We start from the raw sequence: 15,685 nt of genomic DNA, 5'->3' as shown, positions 1-15,685 counted from the left end.
TTCACCGGCTATAAAACAGGGACGTTTCTAGTTTTCCTGAGTATATGTAAGAATGATGTTTTTGAGCTGTATTTGAAAGTTTAAAAGAAAATTAATCAGTACCTACTAAATTAAAATATCTCATATTATTACGTTATTACAATACTAATTCATAGAAATTTGATTGCTTAGTGCAAGTTAAATACTATATGGATACCCGTAATTTAAGTGTAAGAGCAAAGAAAACTAAAAATACTGTTCTCCTACGTTGTTAACATATATTGTGAAGAAATGTCGACAGGCTACACACCTCGGTTTCACACCTTTCGCGAAGTAAAGGTCGCTGTGCGTGATTGGACAGGCTGTGAGAATAGTAAAAAATAAATGTAGTCAATATTACATTAAAATCCCTCTATTCAGACCACTTTAAGAAAATGGTTTTTATAGCTGTTCGGTCTTATTACACAGCCTCTAAACGAATGAATGATAAACATAGCAACTGTTGTATTCATTTCAAAAGCGTTTACTTTTTATATTACTTCAAGCGCAAAACACTCGATAGCGCCACCACTAGGGCAACAGCGCCACCACTTTTATAAATATGTGCATTTTTCCTTTTTAAGAAGTGCCTATCAGTTTTGTTGTGTTCCGGCATAGGTACCATACATAACAGTTATGTTTGCATGCATGAGCATGTTCTTACGGGGGTGTGTAAGCACCGAAATGTACTTGCTATGCAATCAGATCTCAAAATATGCACAAGTCCGATTCGGGAGAAAAGCTGCTGGCACCACAGTTTGCACAATATTGAAACGAAATAGTAACCAGCCTGCAGTAGAAGTGTTCTTACACGGTACCACATTCTCCGTTTTTCGAAATATGTCCGCTAAATGAAATTATCAAATAAAATATAAATCATACTCACGTTTGTTCATGTAAAGATAGGGCACAGCTCCACCACGCAAGTGTCGACTGCTATTTTTCTTTGCACCACCGTAAAGTGGTGGAGCTGGCGTTTAGTGGTCGTGTATTACTGAGTCTGTAAAATTTTACGGTCAATGTGTTGAATTCCTTGTATTCTTACTATGTAAGTGTACATGCATTACTCGGTATTTGTTATAAAGGGTTAAAGGAAATACTAATCCAGCAGAGAAAATGATTAACAGTTATGTCATTTATCATTGAATCATAAATTGTTCAAAAAATAACATGTATTACAGCAACACAATTTTAATGTACACAAAGCTCTTAAAATACAAGTACAGTGTATGCTTGTATCATTTACAGAACAATGTGCCCATGGACGTTTTATTTAAAAACTAGTCAGGGTGGTTTGATTTCTGTTAGATTTAACTTTCGCAGACTCTTTTTAGCTCGACTATTCGAAGAATATTCACCCAAGCGTCGGCGTCACACCTTGGTTAAAGTTTTGCGTGCAAGCACACATAGGTTAATATCTCAGCAACTACTTGAGGTATTGCTTTGAGACTTTATACAATGGTACTATACCATCCAACCTAATTAATTAACCAAGTTAAATAACTCTAGTTTGCATTTAAAATGCAAATAATAGGCCTTTATTATTCGACTTAGAAATTCTGGTTAAAGTTTTGCGTGCATGTACACATAGGTTAATATCTCAGCAACTTCTTAAGGTATTGCATTGAGACTTTATACAATGGTACTCAACCATCCTACGTGATTAACCAAGTTAGATAACTCTTGTTTGCATTTAAAATGCAAATAATAGGCCTTTATTATTCGACTTAGAAATTCTAGTTGAGGTTTTGCGTGTAAATACACATAGGTTAATATCTCAGCAACTTCTTGAGGTATTACATTGAGACTTTATACCATGGTACTCAACCATCCAACCTACTTAATTAACCAAGATAACTCTAGTTTGCATTAAATTCAAATAATGGCCTCTTTTTTATTCCACATAAATTCTGGTTAAGGTTTTGCATGTAACCGCTTTTAAGTCAATACCTCAGCAAATATATCATGTATTGCATTGAAACTTTACACACAGGCTCCCAACCATTTAACCATCTTCTTTAATTAAGAACTCTATCTTTCATATAATATAATTTTTGCCCCTTTATGCCCCTTAGAAATTCTGGTTAATGTCTTGCATGTTAGCACACATAGGATAATGTCTCAGCAAATACTTGATATATTGCATTGAGACTTTATACAATGGTATTCAAGCACCCAACATAATTGAATACCCAAGTTAGATAACTGTATTTTGCAAATAATGGCCCCTTTATTATTAGACTTAAAAAATCTGGTTAAAATTTTCCATGTAACCACATTTGTTAATATCTCAGCACATCATGTATTGCATTGAAATCTAATCTTACAGTGATCCATGCATGTTTCGCCAAATTTTTTCAATCCTTACACTGAAAAGCGGCGGAATAGTCGAGCGCGCTGTCTCTGAGACAGCTCTTGCTCAAGTTCATCCTCAATTCTGAAAGTGATCACTCAAGTCCTTGTTAATTGAAATAGCCACTTGAGTATATCCTGGTGATTGTTTATCAACAATGTCTCAGTAACTTCACAGTCATCATCATCGACATCATCATTGCTTGCATCATCTCCAGAACAATATCCTTTGTAGTTCATCTTCAAGTTTTCATCAATGTCATCTCGAACCGGTACATCAACGTCCAAGTTTTTCTCGGACTCCTGACACTTTCAAACACCATTTTTGATTGTGCTGATTTCATGAGCTCTACAAAATCTACAATTACAATGTCATCATCTTCATCATCAGTGTCACCGAACGCTGTGATTTCCCGCGCTTAGCGGCCATTTTTAACCATTGTTTGAAATCCAAGACAAAGGTTCATTGTTTTTTAGTAAATCGTTAGTAGCATAAAACCTGACCTTAGATTATCACTATTAATCTTCTTGCGATTGATGTTTGCAGTCATTTTTACCAGCTAATATGACGTACCCATTGTAATTACTTAAAAGTGAAGACAGTTAAATGAGGTGCTATCATCCAGGTGACTAAAGTTCATACATTGTGGTGAGCTATCACAATAGGTCACTTATTAAACCATTCTCAAATGCCAGCGCTCGATTCACTGGTCTCCGTTTATCTTTATGGACACCTTCATTGAACCTTACAATGAGTTAAAGGTTTTCAAACAACTTACTAAATAATCTTTTATTTTGGTCACCCAAGTAGGTTTTGAAGATATAACATTTTTGTTCTCTCAAAGCTTCTTTTGAGTTTCACTATATTTATGAAATCGGTAAAGGATTCACATAATTTCTTTATCAGATAACCTCATACCTTTAAGGTGATGATGGAACGTTTACATTTTATTCGAAGAATAAGGAGCTATACAACTTGCCCCGGCGTCTGCGTCCGGTTATAGCTTTAGGGCAAGGTGGGATTTTCACTTATAACTTGAATACCCTGCATTCAATTAAATTCATACTTCAAACAGTTGTTCCGGACCATCACACAATTAGTCTGCATAACTCCATATCATCCTAGATACAAAGAATAGCCCCTGATTGACTTTTGAACTTGAGTAAATGTTTTCGGGCACATTGTGTGTTGTATAATATTTAGGGCAAGTTGAAAATTTCAATAAAAACTTCAATCCCCCTCATTCATTTCGCTTTATATTCCAAAAAGTTGTTTAGGACCATCATTCAATTAGATTGCATTACTCCATATTTTCTTCAATACACATAATGGCCCTTGATCGACTTCGAAAGTTTGGTTAAAGGTCTAGGGCAGTGTGGAGATTTCATTCACATCTCGAATAACGTTCATTCAATCGACTTCATATTTCACAAAGATGTTCGCTCGCGGTCATCACACAATACGATTTCAGATTATACTTAATACAATGTATGACCCTTGTCTATTCTTTTTTAGCTTGAATATTCAAAGAATAAAGACAACTATCCTACTCACCCCGCGCCGGTATCCTGTTCAAGTTTTAGGGCATGTTGTAATTTTCACTTATACTGCAATACCCTTCATTCAGTTCACTTCATACTTTACACAGTTATATTATGACTCTTGTTTATTTATTTTTTATTTTCTATTAAATTCTGTTTTTAGCTTGACTATTAAAATAATAAGGAGGACTATTCTACTCGCCCCAGCGTCGGCATGCAGCTCAAGTATAAGGACACGTCTGGAGTTTTACTTGTTACTTCAATACCCTTCATTTAACTCAACATTTTTCAGGACAATCGAACATTAAGATTACATAACTCCATATCATCCAAAATACATATTATGACCCCTGATTGCCTCGGGAATTAAGCTTAAGGACACATTGTGACCGGTTCTAGGGCAAGTTCAAATTTTTACTAATAACGTCTATATTGATTTTTCAATGTTGCTGATGGCCATCACACATTTGGGTCACTTAGCTCCATATTATCCTCAATACAAATAAAGTGCTTGTACGATATTAAGTATTGGGTAAATAAGTATTTTTATTGTGTATGTATTTATAAGTTTTCTCAACCATTGAATTATTCAATTTCTTTTGCATGGCCTTTGAAAATTTGTATAACATTAGCAGTTTCGGTAGTTGATTATGATAATATACATAGAGCTGTCCAAAGCAGTGCCTTATTTCATATTAAAAATTATGGTCTTTGAATGACTTATAAGGTTTAGTTGCAGTTTAAGAGCAACTTGGGGTTTAGCTCGGAGATCCAACACTTCATTAAATGAACTTCATTCTTCACACAATTGTTCAAGGCCATCACACAATTAGGTTACATAACTCCATATTACCCTTATTATAAACTACGACCATTGATTTACTTAGGAAGTTTGTTTAGAATGTGCGATCAGGTTGTGATTTTTACTTATATTTTAGTATCATGTACCGTTTGTTCTTCACACTTGATGCTAAGCACAGTTATCTACAATGTGAGTGCATTTCCTTCGATTATATCTAGATCTTGTGACCATTTTTATAACAAGAATACAACTTTAGGAGGTGAGTATGGACTTCGATGTGTTCAAACCGTCAGTTGAACTTTGTTGCGTGTTGAAAAAAAGTGACACCTCTTGCCCCCAGAGTGACGTAAAATGTCAGTATTATAAAATGTGTAATACATTGCAGATTTTACTTATTCTGAACAGTATTGACCATTTCTATTTTCAGATCTGAAAAAAAACCCCCAACAACATGGAAAACAATAAAATAATTTAAACAATAGCAGAAATTGAGTTACAAATTCTAGGTACTGTGTACAAACTTAAATAAAAAAATGTTGAGAAGGCAGCAACATTCTTAGAAAGGATTGCTGGGCGTATTAAGGGGGCAGAAGGCTTGAAGTTCCAATTCCAAAAAGGATATGGCCTTGTGTCATAAACAAAATACCCAGCTCAAATTATCTCAATAGTAATGGTTGAAAATGGATCGCTTAAAACCAGCTGCGGGAACTTCAGGGCCAAATTGCTATTCAGATGTCCCATAACCTCTTACTCAATATTGAGAATGAAGCATTTGATGTTCAATATGATATCGATTCAAAAGATGATGACACCAATAACAACGCCCAACCGTCCACGACAACCAACATGAATCAGAAAGACGAAGAACCGCAAACCAAAAAAACAAAGACAATATAGTGAGTGAAATTTCGTATGTTGAAAACATAATATTATATTTGTTATATTCTAATCATTAAACAATTATGTCAGCAGCCATTGGTACATAACATTCATTTCGTAAGAAATTACTTTTTGTCACAAAAGTTTGCATCCAAATATTCATTTTATGAGAATGAGATTTAACAACATTTTGATCCAACAACATGTTCACCTTTAAAAGCAGTCAACACGAGACGAGACATATCGTAGTAATGTTGGCGATCAGAATCTACAACTGGCTTTGTTGCAAAATTAAACGCAAAGTTCTTTAATCTCTTCAATATATTTTAATACGTTCACAGAGGCCATTGTTAAAATTATTTTGAGAAATGCACTTAATAGTTCACTCATTGTTTTTAACTTATCACATACTGTTTGTTAAATATTAACTTATTTTTATTATTATTATTTGATTTTTTCTTTTATCTCTAATGCTATAGAATTAAGTTATCTCTATATGTGCTGAATTCTTTTCTTAGTATCGCAGTTTTACCATGGGCTTGTCCCTGTACATTCCATTGTATTATAATTTTAATTCAATTTTCACTTACTTACAGGTTTAACTCACTTCCTGTTAGGACATAAAGGAGCACACATTTACAACGGAAATATAAATTATAGTTGTGAACACTACAACAAATCCTATGTAAAGAAACGTATGTTTGAATAGCATAATAGTATTTATATAATTTAAAAGTGAAATAGTGTTGGATATTGTGTTATTAAATATAAATTGGATAACCGGGAGTACAAGGGATGTCTAGTACAGAAACAGCAGAATCTATATTATCTAATAGTGCAACTGGGAGTGGTTCGGGTGGTCAACACCCAGGTAGTATAGCCTCCCAGCATGCAACTAGTAGTTTTACAAAAAATACACTAAAATTAATACATTATGTACCAAATAATATGGACTTTGATAGAACAATGAAACTGTTAATGAATGAAAAAACATCCATCATATGGGACGGGGGTTGGCAATATGTACCATACGATACATGTAGAGCATCAATGACACCACGGGGCTGGTATGACGGGTGGCAAAATGCACGTAGCTTTATAATAATAAAACACGAAGTAGACATAACATATTACCAACCAACGCAAGAATCAGCCAGAGAAACATCAGCAGGTACACAAATAGTTAACCAATTTGTACAAGAACCACTATTATGGATAGGTACTGACCCATTACGAATAATAGCACTCAGACAAATAAGACCAAGAACAGTAGGCGACGACCTATACGAACCACACAACAGATTAATGGCTCCATATCAAACATCACAAGACAATGGAATGCTCAAACGATGTGTAATAGACATGGGGGCTGATTTTTTTCAAAGTATGACAGAAGCATATACACCAGAATTTAGAGATAACATAATCAATGACTTAAATGGACTACTCGATATAAATAAAATCAAACCAGGGGGGTCATACCACCACGAAACACAATATGACAGTGCCAAATGCAGATGGTACCCAATAGGAAATTTTGATACAACAGATTTATCTGATGTACCATTTGCAAACAGATTCTTTCCAAAGGAAGCACCAACAACAACAGGTGACATAGAAGCAAACTATGCAACATTAGTAAACCATAACTTCGTAGATGAGACACTACCACTGTTACTAAAAATAGCCCCACACTAGGGTCCAACAGGGGGAATAGAAATAACAGCACAAATAATGGTAACATACTCAAGCACAATAGAGTTCAGTAGCAGACAACACATAGGCTCACACAGAAGGAAATATCACACAAAACCTAATCGACGACAATGCATAGGATATGTGCAGAATACCAGACCGTCATTACAATTTCAACAGACCAAGACTACTGACAATGCACAAAGTAGGATTATCATATGACCACGACGCAACAAATGTTGACTTTGACGACAAATACAAACATAAAAGAGTCCCAAGAACAGAAAAAAACCAATGGAATTTGAAGTATCAACATTAGCAAATTATAGCACATTTTTCGAACCAGTAGTTACAAGCACACCAACAAAAGACACAGCCAAAGACCCATCAGAAACAGTAATAGACTTAGAACCAGAACATTACAAATACTCATATGATAAAGAGAACACAAGAAAAAAAGACATCTTTCACTTACAGGTCAAAACCATACCTGACAACAAGGGTAGGAACAGGACATCCAAATCATAGATTTAAATCAACAGGAGAAGGTATATTTGATGTAGAATATGGGAGTAATAATAACTTAAGACAGGAATCAAGCATCCAAGATTATTCACCTTATTTTTGTCTAACGGTTCATCCAGCATTTTTGTAAGGGTTATGTTAGGAACTGATGGAATAGGCAGATCATAGGTGGATGTGCACATCTGAAAAATAAGACCTAAGAAATGAAGATAATAAGAAGGGCTTTTGTTCATTGACAAACAGATGGGCTACTTACTGGTCTCGAGGACCTATCATTGTTCTGGTAAAGGTCAGCAGTAACCTTGACCCGAAACCTCAAATGGACATTTCTCACCATTATCATTGTGAATATTAAGACTCTACCCTAATTTGTTCAAAAGGTATTAATCAGAATCGTTGAAGGCTGTCAATGCTAGACAAAGAAATCCCTTGATATACGTTTTACTTATACTAATTTGTGGGATGATTGGATATGAAATATTGGTGAATGGTCGCATATGATCAAGCAAAACAACATGGTTCGCCAAAACATTCATGAAAGCTCAAACTTTATTGTTGCTTTGATTTGATAAATGCCAGCAGCAGTGTTTGAATAAAAAGTGCAAATTAGTCTATTTACCTGAGAAGCAAACCGATATGATTGGGCTCAGAACCACAGCTCATGTTCCATGTTCATAACGTCAGTTCATGTTGTGGTTACCTCAATAGCATTAAAATCAGCGACATATATCTATCCTTTTTGTTGGTGCTGGATCAGTTATCTAAAATGGTGGTTGACTGGTCATTTGCATTGGTTGTTGACTGTTTACATGTATCTGAGTGAAAGGTTGACTGGTCATCTTAGTTAGAGGTTGACTGGTCATCTGAGTGAGAGGTTGACTAGTCATCTGAGTGAGAGGTTGACTGCTCATCTGAGTGTGAGGTTGACTGGTCATCTGAGTGTGAAGTTGGCTGGTAATCTGAATGAGTGGTTTTCTGGCCATCTGAGTGAGAGGTTGACTGCTCATCTTAGCAAGAGGTTGACTAGTCATCTGAGCAAGAGGTTGAGTGGTCATCTGAGTAAGAGGCTGACTGGTCATCTGATTGTGAGGTTCACTGGTCATCTTATAAAGAGGTTGACCTGACCGGGCATCTGGGTGAGAGGTTGACTGGTCATCTGAGCAAGAGGTAGACTGGTTATCTGAGTAAGAGGTTGACTGATTATTTAAGTGAGAGGTTGACTAGTCAATTGAGTGAGAGGTTGACTGGTCACCTGAGTGAGAGGTTGACTGGTCATCTGAGTAAGAGGTTGACTAGTCAACTTAGAGAGAGGTTGACTGGCCATCTGAGTGTGAGGTTGACTGGTCACCTGAGTGAGAGGTTGACTTGTCATCTGAGTAAGAGGTTGACTGGTCACCTGAGTGAGAGGTTGACTGGTCATCTGAATAAGAGGTTGACTGGTCACCTGAGTGAGAAGTTGACTGGTCATCTGAGTATCAGGTTGACTGGTCATCTGAGTGAAGGATTGACTGGTCATCTGAGTGAGAGGTTGACTGGTCATCTGAGTAGGATGTTGAGGAAAAAGTGCAGATGCCAATGTTTTGCGCTTCAGCAATATCTGTCGTGCTTGCTTTTCTGGATAAAAGAATCTTAGAACATGATTGTTCAATTAAAATCATAAACTATCAACAGTAGTGGGACTATAATTTAAATAATAAATAAAAACACTCCTCGAATGATCTTGATACACGGTCATCTAAGGAAGATTTATGTCAATTTATTTTAAACTCAGGCCAGCCGTTTCTGAGTTGGAGATTTTTTATAGTTTTCAATATAGACATATAGTGAAAGGTAGCTCCGCCCCAAGCAGCCAGGTTGTTAAAGGAAACAATACGGGGGTGTAGGGTTTTGATACACGGTTACCTAGGGAAGATTTCTGTCATTTTATTTTAAGCACGGGGCAGCAGTTTCTGAGTTGGAGATTTTTTATAGTTTTCAATATAGAAATATAGTGAAAAGTAGAACTGCCCTTGACATTGTTTCCCTTTTTTTTTTTAAAAGCACTTGCTCCTCCTCAAACTCTTCATCATCGATGTTCTTTCTTCGTCTGTCCGAGGCATCAGGGGCTTTCCGCTTTCCTCTCCCCTCCATTCCTTTTGACACTGGGGCTTGGGAACCTGAAATAGAAATAAAGAGAAGGATACATATCAGTTTATTATCATCACTTATTCACTTTGGTCAGCATATTTCTTTTAATGGGGGTTTCCTTTTCTCTTTGAAAGAAGCATGCAAATTTGAATAAGTTTACAAAATATATGAGGATAATTAGACCTTTAAACCCAAGTTTGTAACTTAAACCATTTTAACTTGTTTTTGTTAAACCTGGCTAACTTATAATACACTGATACTCAATGGCACTGGCAGGATGCTATAAACATGGTTTTAGAGCTTGTGATTGCTAAGAGCCATTTGTTTTATTCAGCTGGTAAGAGTGTTGTTTTTGTGTTCCAGTCGCTATTGGCATGAACCCAAATGAAAACATCTAGATCCACCCAGTCTCAGGATCACTTCCATAGTTATCGCAACCATCTCTGGCAGTCATTGTTAAAACATTCTAATAAATTATACTGAAACCATGCACAGTTATTGTATGAATAAAATCCGGGGAATTATATCGATATTTATGGATCATACTTTTCTTTTTCTTCGATAGTTTGACGCAGTGCTCTTCAAGATGCCTCTTTCGTGAATGGCTTTGTGTTGATGATTCACTTGAAGAAACTGGGGACTGCAAACTATCTAAAACAATCAATCATTCTGGTAATGTGTTTGAGACAACAGTAAACAAAATATTAAACTCAGGCTAGCAGTTTCTGAGTTGGAGACTTTTATAGCCCTGGCAGCCATGTTTTTAAGGAAAGAACACGGGGTGAAGGAGTTTGATTCACGGTCACCTAAGGAAGATTTCTTTCATTTTTTTTAAAACTCGGGCTAACAGTTTTTGAGTTGGAAATTTGTATGGTTTGAAATAAAGACATATAGTGAAAAGTAGCACCGCCCCTGACAGCAATGTTTTTAAAGGAAACAAAACAAGGATTTTGATATATATGGTCACATATTGAATATTTCTGTGATTTCGTTCAGTCCAGAAAGTCAGTTCTTAGGAACAAAAACAAAAAGTAAAACAAATCGAGTCGGCGATCAGGTTCGAGCAGGTGTCGCCAAAATTACAATCCATTGTTTTATCCAGTGTGTTAAGAAGGCTTACCCTTAACGGTTAGAATATTTAAACTTTATACCTAACTTGCTGATATCACGTGATAACATCGGCTAGCCAATCATGCATAAGGAATTAACTTTACTAGGTAGACATTTTAATGGAAAAATACAAAACAACTGCGGAAAATAAGTTAATTTTGAACTATACGGTACTTCAGTCAGTAAGTTTCAATGCATTGAAAAAACATGTGTAAATGAATATAGACGTAATGTAACACATATATAAATCCTATCAGGTTCATTTTCATACGTATGCCCACTAATTGTGTCAATATTTACTCCATTTTTGCTTTTCATATGAAAAATATGAATAAAATATAGGGGATGCAATGAATAACGGGAGTGTACGAAATGGTCCGGGAACGAAATTGCTATGAACTTCATGCAGACATGCATAAAAGTTACACATACATCATGTAAGTAAATAAACCAACACACCATTTAGCTCTTGATTTACGGACAACAACAAAGCTATATCTGGCCACTTAATCTCAGTACCTTGTGGTGATTTTACTTACCGAGAGGATCAGATGACCTTTTACAAAAGGAAAGATAATAGTATAGGTCAGTGAGCTAAATTTAATGAGAATCAAGTTAGAATAGGGATGTTCAAGGCTAAGGAATTTAAAATACAAAAGCACTGCATTAACCAGACAATCCATCTATGATTCTTCGAATTTAACTAACAAATGTCCTTTTATAATATCAAACAACTAGTATTTCCTATATTCCTAGGTCAACGTCACAAAGCCTGTAAAGTACAATATGGCCAATCATTTCTTTGATTATGATTAAAAGAAATTATATGACATTCCAATACAATTCTTATAGTTCTATTTTAATATCTGTACATGGAACTTTTGAGCATCCATTACAAGAACAAGCTTCCAATATCAATTTTACCTTTAGGCAATGATTTTAAGAAGGGAAACACAGTTATAAATACGAATTAACAATCGTGACGATTGCGACCCCCCCCCCGAGAAAGGGGTTTTGTACGTCATCGTTTTCAAGATGAAAATACCGTAATAAACGCTCGATGTAACACCTTTTGATACGATGAAAACGTCGTCGCGGAATCGATGAAAGATTCTGTCATCTAACACGTCCACGTTGGACATAAGAAATAAGCATGGACGTCACATATGTCGTCGTCGGTGACGCTATGAACGTCAACACTTTGATCGACAATGACGTCCTTTTTAATGACGGCTTCGTCGTCGCACAACAAATTGTCGATAATGACGACGAAAGACAATCCCTATTAATTTTAGAGCACATCGGGTCAAAGGTCAAGGTCTCAGTGACCTTGAACGGTCAAAGGTTGTCCGATTGATAACTCCTAAATTCCTGCACCCATGGCCCTCAAACCTGACTTGGAGGTTGGACCCGACCATTAGATGACCCCTAACGTTTTTGGGGGTCATCTGACAAAAGTTTATGGTCACAGTGACCTTGAATGGTAAAAGTTTATCTGAGTGATAACTGGACAATGCCTGCACCCATGGCCCTCAAACTTGACTTGGAGGTTGGACCTGACCAGTAGATGAACCCTATTGTTATGGGGGTCATCGGGCCATTTGTCAAGGTCACAGTGACCTTGCATGGTCAAAGGTTGTCCGAGTGATAACCCGACAATGCCTGCACCTATGGTTCTCGAACTTGGCTTGGAGGTTGGGCCTGACCAGAATACGACCCCTATTGTTTTTGGGGATCACCGGGCCAAAGGTCAAGGTCACAGTAACCTTGAATGGTCAAAGGTTTTCCGAGTGATTACTCAACAATGCCTGCACCCATGGCCCTCAGACTTGACTTGAAGTTCGAGTCTGACCAGTAGATGCCCCCATTTGATTATTGGGGTATTTGGGCCAAAGGTCAAGGTCACAGTGACCTTGAATGGTAAAAGGTTGTCCGAGTGATTACTCAACAATGCCTGCACCCATGGCCATTAAACTTGACTTGAAGGTTGGGCTGACCAGTAGATGACCCCTATTGATTTTAGGGGTGGGTGGTCAAGGTCACAGTGACCTTGAAAGCAAACTTGACATTTCCTGGGCCTATGGTCATCAGACTTGACATGAAGGTCGGACCTGACCAGTAGATGACCCTCTATTGAATTTTGGAGTCATCAGGACAAGGTCAAGGTCACAGTTACCTTTGACGCATTTTTTTTAACAAATCTAGATCCTCAACAGTGCCTGAACCTCAGATGTAAACACTACAAAAAACACACCTGCCACGAAGTTGTTATGGAAATGACTGTTTACCTCTAAAACTTAAAAGAAAGTTTTCCATCAAGCACCATGTAACTTTCCAAAAAGTACGACCAGTCAATATGCAAAAAGGCATTGCTTATCTTGTGGCTAATAGTGAATTGTACAAAGAAGAAGGTGTGACTATAGATGAAACCTGGCAATCAACGACTTTGGAGAGTTATAATACATTTTAACACAGTGCAAGCTTAGAAAAAAACTAATCAGGGAGATTGGGATAAATTAATTTCAGAAAACACTTAAGGTGAAACTATGGACACAAAAGTGCAGCTGCACGATTACCTTTTGAAGACTCAGAAAATGTTTTGACTTTAGCACCGGCTGAAGGTAACAGGACTGTGAACACACTATCTTATCCTTTGGCCACAAATGGGATTTAATAATAATATTTCAGCGACATATCTAAATCTGAGCTTTGGAGAACATTTCGAATTGCTTCAGGTCACATACCAAATCTATTATTTCACCTAAATAAAGCTTCAAAACCAGCATATTTTTGAAATAGCTCTGAGGAAAACAGAGCAGTATTGAAAAAATGCAGGCGATTTGAAATCTGTCGAAAATTAGCGCCATTATGCAGACATGATAAACGAATAGTTTATTACGTACTACAAGACCTCCAGCCCAAAATACACAGTATCACATTTGTTATATAGATGACATATTCATAATTTAAATAATAAATAGACATGCACATGTATGTACAGTAACACATAATGGTTATGAAACGATAACATTGGTGCATAAATAAGTATATAGGCAATATTTAAACATGTTTGTAACATATAATTATGTTCGTAATTGAATGTTGTTTAAACTTGAATAGTTGCATCTCTTAAAGAAAATGCATTTAGTAAAAAGTTTGCCAAACAACGTATATGTTCTTCCTGATCACTCGACATGATAGCATTAAATAGAGCAACACTCACAAATGTATTTAGCCATTGTGGCATAAAATGTTCATTTCTCAAGTCGTTATAAAGTGGACAAATTAACAGCATATGTAATTCATCTTCGACAGTGTACACATTTCGACTTAAGCAAAATGAGCAAAATCTATACTGTCGTTCTATATCCATATGTCTCCCATTTTCTACCATCAATTTATGGCACGAGCATCGAAAGTTCGAAAAAGCCTTTCTATGTGAATATAGCATATTAAGTGTTAGATATTTTTTCAATGTCAAGTAATGATTTAAAGTATACAAGTGATCCACTTTATTTGAAGAAGAACAAAAATATGTATTTGCAATGCTACGGGTAATAGACATACCTTCGCAAATATCCAAGTATCCGTGCAAGACATTTTCGCCATAAAATATCAATATTGATCTCAGTTTTCTTACATTATCTTCACGATGGCATTTTTGGATAAGGGGATAACCTCACATTCATGTGTTTGTACGTGTCTAAGAGGCTCCGAAATTCGATAAATCTGCAGAAAATGAAGAACAAGTTATAGGCTTTATTGACTGTAACACTACGTGTAAAGGAGACACATCCGTAGAGGATCTATTACCACTACAGGACCATAGTCATTTAAAAACTTGTAGGACAAAGGGAGAACAAATACAATTTTCTAATCCTAACAACACCAGACACGAGTTTTTTTGGATCATCTTGAAGACAACCTTCATGAAACAGACAGAGAACAGTGTATCAAACATAAGAAAAAAGCTAAGAAAATGAGCCAGAGAAAACACATTTTATGACTTTCTAATAATGTTTAACTTCTCTACGTTTATCCCAAAATGAGTACATTAATGCAGTGAGATCTTCAATCAGCAAAAAACAGTTCTTCCTTAAGAGAAGTCCATGAAACACGGGTCAACAGCTAGAACAGGGTGCTTTTCAGACGTCGAGAGCAAACAATATGTCCTCAAAACAATATAAACTGCACATGCATACGTATTAAGGACATATTGCTTGCCCTTCTAATGTTATTCATCTTTTTCAAAAATGTGGATGGATCTCTGTCATCCAGTTATCGACCAATATCGTTAATTAGCTGTGTAGGCAAGATAATAGAACATTTTCAGATATTTATAAATCGACATATACAATCAAAAGGCATTTGTTGAAAAAAAAGCAACAAGCATAGTCTTCTGTGACATTTCCAAAGTCTTTGACAGGGTGGTGTATACAGGTAATATCTTTAAATAACAAGACTTTGGCATTGAACAAAATGTGAAAGATTCGATATCACAATATTTGTCGTATAGATCACAATGAGTCTTTGTTGGGCAAACGTTATCTGAAGTACTCAATGTCAATGCTGGTGCACCTCAAGGATCTGTACTTAATCTATTGCTTTTTCTTATTTAATATGTTAATGAAATTG

This window comes from Mya arenaria, chromosome 12, assembly GCF_026914265.1.
Source record: "Mya arenaria isolate MELC-2E11 chromosome 12, ASM2691426v1".
Lineage (NCBI taxonomy): Eukaryota > Metazoa > Mollusca > Bivalvia > Myida > Myidae > Mya > Mya arenaria.
Note: the sequence above shows the minus strand (reverse complement) of the source record.